At 40.1% G+C, this 4,098-nt stretch overlaps 1 pseudogene; it reads left to right on the top strand.

Moving 5' to 3' along the window:
• The first annotated feature begins 1,355 nt into the window (after positions 1-1,355).
• On the top strand, positions 1,356-1,805 carry LOC102859431 (annotated as a pseudogene).
• The last annotated feature ends 2,293 nt before the right edge of the window (positions 1,806-4,098 follow it).

Genomic DNA, 4,098 nt, shown 5'->3' with positions numbered 1-4,098 from the left:
GTATTTCAGCTTCTTTGTTTTAGCAAGGCAAGATGGCGGTAGTTCTAACAGTTAAGATTTTGTTAATGAGATTTTAGTAAGAAAAAGTAGTGACAGGAATTTTCACAGGGCCAAGACAATGGTAATAGTCATTTAAACAATCCCCTACCCTATGCCATTGCTTAGAATCAATAGTTCCTACTTGCAGAAACCATGGGCAAATATCTTCTATAAACAAGAAAAATGTCTTTAAATCTTTTTTAGTTACCCTTATACCTTGTGCCTTGAGGGAATCCTTGATACCCTTTATGAACAATTCATTTTCACTTAGTTCCTGTCCCATTTTCACCGCTTGCTTCCTCTTATCTCATGCTGGGCTTCAGAGTCGGGTCATCACTAAAACAGCACATTTCGAGCCCTTTTTCTTTGCTGTCACTGACTCGCAGCGGCTCCTTGTTCGCGTGGATCAGCCGATCCCTGTTCTGAAGCAGCAGTTGTCAAAACTTTCCCGAGCCTGAGTGGCCCCAATGTTGGGCACCAACTGTCCTGGCCTGCGGGATCTTTTCAACGGGGACCCTGGGAAGGAAAGAATGACATAAAAAGGGGGCAGGAGGCACAAAGGCCTCTGAGACAAGTAGAATTTCCGATCAAGTCTCGATTTTATTGAAAGCACTCACAGCTTATATACAGAAGCACAATGGGAGAAGAGAAGTACCCAATGGGGGAGCATAACATGTCGTTTCCAGTAAGTTGAAAGTTATCTGTTAAACAGAAACTTAGCAGGGCTTTCCCAGTAAACTGAAACCTATCCTCCCAGGGAGGGGTAAACCGAAACCTATCCTCCCAGGGAGGGGCAACATGTCCAAACATGTTCTTAGAGAATTACAAAATGGCTTCAGAGAATTAAAAAATGGCTTCAGCTAGGTAGAACAAGTGGCTCCCAGCAGATGAGACATAACAACAACATGCAAACCAATTAAAAAAGTGAAAAACGCTAAAAAATAGAAGCATCCAAATAGGTTTAGAGGAAGTAAAACTACTTTTATCTACAGAAGCTGTAATAGTACACATGGAAAACTCAAAAAGCTAAGCAATAAGGTTATTAAATCTAATTGACCAATTCAGCAAATTGACAGGATGTTGTTGTTGTGTACTGTAGAGTTGGAACTGACCCAAGGCTGACCCTCCAGTGGGTTTTCAGAGACAGTTAATTGCATGGGAGGAGATTTCTCATCCTTTTTTGGTGTAGTTGGTGGCCTCTAACCACATGGATTTGGGATTGCATCATAGCTTCTTGCCACTAGGCCACCAGTATTTAAAAATCAGTTGCGGAGTGGTTGTGCGTTCGCGTCTCGGAGAGCAGGAGCGCTTGCAGCATGGCTGACCAAGTGACTGAAGAACAGATTGCAGAATTCAAAGAAGCCTTTTCACTATTTGACAAGGATGGCGATGGAACTATAACAACAAAGGAATTGGGCACTGTAATGAGGTCTCTTGGGCAGAATCCCACAGAAGCAGAATTACAGGACATGATTAATGAAGTAGATGCTGATGGGAATGGCACAATTGACTTCCCGGAATTTCTGACAATGATGGCAAGAAAAATGAAAGATACAGATAGTGAAGAAGAAATTAGAAAAGCATTCCATGTGTTTGATAAAGATGGCAATGGCTATATTAATGCAGCAGAACTTCATCACGTGATGACAAACCTTGGAGAGAAGTTAACAGATGAAGAGGTTGATGAAATGTTCAGGGAAGCAGATATTGATGGTGACGGGCAAGTAAACTATGAAGAGTTTGTACAAATGATGACAGCAAAGTGAAGAAATTTTACAGAATGTGTTAAATTTCTTGTACAAAATTGTTTATTTGCCTTTTCTTTGTTTGTAACTTATCTGTAAAAGGTTTCCCCCTACTGTCAAAGAATATGCATGTATAGTAATTAGGACTCCATTCTTCCATGTTTTCTTCTCTTATCTTACTGTCATTGTCCTGAAACCTTATTTTAGAAAATTGATCAAGTAACATGTTGCATGTGGCTTACTCTGGATATATCTAAGCCCTTCTGCACATCTAAACTTAGATGGAGTTGGTCAAATGAGGGAACATCTGGCTTATGCCTTTTTTTAAAGTAGATTTCTTTAGGAACTGTCAGCATGTTATTGTTGAAGTGTGGAGTTGTAACTCTGCATGGACTATGGATAGTAAAAAATACATACTTAAAGTTGCACTACTGCAAAACGGTTGTATTATCCAGGTACTCGCACTATTTTTTTGTACTGCTGGTCCTGTACCAGAAACATTTTCTTTTATTGTTACTTGCTTTTTAAACTTTGTTTAGCCACTTAAAAGAAAATTCTGCTTATGGCACAATTTGCCTCAAATCCATTCCAAGTTGTATATTTGTTTTCCAATAAAAAATTACAATTTAAAAAAATCATTTGCATTTATCTCCTATTGAGAAGTGGCCTTTTCAAGTTATGTGCCTTTGGTTGGAAGCCAGTGTCTTACTAGTAGGTCACCAGAGCTCCCTTGGTAAAAATGTAGAAATATTCTCATATATTACTGGTGTGAGTGCCTCTGATGATAGAAAATATTCAGCAACATCTATTAAAATACCTGAGCCATAAGCACAACCTTTGGAAATATACCCTTACAGAATAAATACTTAAATATGTAAAAGCACAAATACAAAGGTAACAGGTATATTTGTTTAAAATAAACATTTAAAATATCCATCAAAAAATCAGTTGGACTTCCCTAAAGTAACAAAGAGAACACTGCAAAGAAATTTTGTTAAAAAATAATATCAATTATTGATATTCAATCCCCCACCCACCCAGTACGCTCCACTATGCAACCTTCATTCTGGATACTTGTCATAACCATAATACCCCAATCATATAACGCTATTAAAACAGTCCTCTCCCTCATCTGTTTCAATGCAGTATACATAATTTACCCAATCTTCCTCAGTCTCCCCCCAACCCTGGTGTCAGTCCCATTCTACAACAGTGGCACTATGCAATATTTGTCCTTTTGTGACTGAGATATTTCACTCAGCAGGGAGAAAAATGCAATAATGAGTAATTTGTTGTTGTTGTTGTTATGTGCCATTGAGTCATTTGTGACTCATAGTGAGCCTATGTACAAGAGCCCTAAACATCGTTCTATCCTGTACCAACTTCGCTGACTAAAACACATTCATTCCCACCACTCCACTCACAGAATTGATCCATCTCATCGAGGGTCTACCTCTCCTGCGCCATCCCTCCATTCTCCCAAACATAATGTCCCTTTCCAAGGACCAGTCCCTCCTTGCAATATGCCCAAAGTATGGCAGATGAAGATTCAGAATCCTTGCCTCCAAGGAGCAGCCAGTTTCACCCTCTCCAGGACAAACCTGTTTATTCTCCTAGCAGTCAATGGTATATTCAACACTTTTCTCCAGCACCACCACTCAAAGGCAATTCTCTTTCTATCATTCCTAGTTATTGTACAGCCTGTGATGCATAGCACACAATTATGAAAACTATAGCCCTCATCAGGTGCACCTTACATCGTGACATCATTGCTCTCCAGTACTCTGGAGATGTCTCTGATAGGTGAGTTTTTTAATGCAATTCATCTATTGATTTTCTGGTTGCTGGTACCAAGAGTGTTGACTGTGGAGCCAAACAACCTGAAACTGTTAACTATCTCAATCTCTTCACCATCCACACTGAGGCTGCCAATTGGCCCAGTGGTGAAAATCTTTGTTTCCTTGATATTGAGCTTCAATCCATATTGAAGACTTCAGTCCTTGACCTTCTGCAGCAAATACCTCAGGTCCTCCACGGTTTCAGCGAGCAGGTTGTGTCATCTGCGTAACACAGGTTGTTGATGGTTCTTCCACCAACCCTGATGCCACGTTCCTCCTCGTCCAGCCCAGTGTCTCAGATGATCTGTTCTGCATAGAGATTGAAAAGGTATGGAGACAAAATACATCCCTGATGGACCCCTTTCTTGATTTTGAACCATCCAGAGTCTCTCTGCTCTGTTCTGATGACTGCCTCTTGGTCCAAGTATAGGTTTCGCATTAGCACAATCAAATGTTCTGGGATTCCCATTCTTCTC

The sequence above is a fragment of the Elephantulus edwardii genome, unplaced genomic scaffold (genome assembly GCF_000299155.1).
Source record: "Elephantulus edwardii isolate Elephantulus edwardi_28Jun2011 unplaced genomic scaffold, EleEdw1.0 scaffold03392, whole genome shotgun sequence".
NCBI lineage: Eukaryota > Metazoa > Chordata > Mammalia > Macroscelidea > Macroscelididae > Elephantulus > Elephantulus edwardii.
Note: the sequence above shows the minus strand (reverse complement) of the source record. Positions and strands in the feature narration are given on the sequence as shown.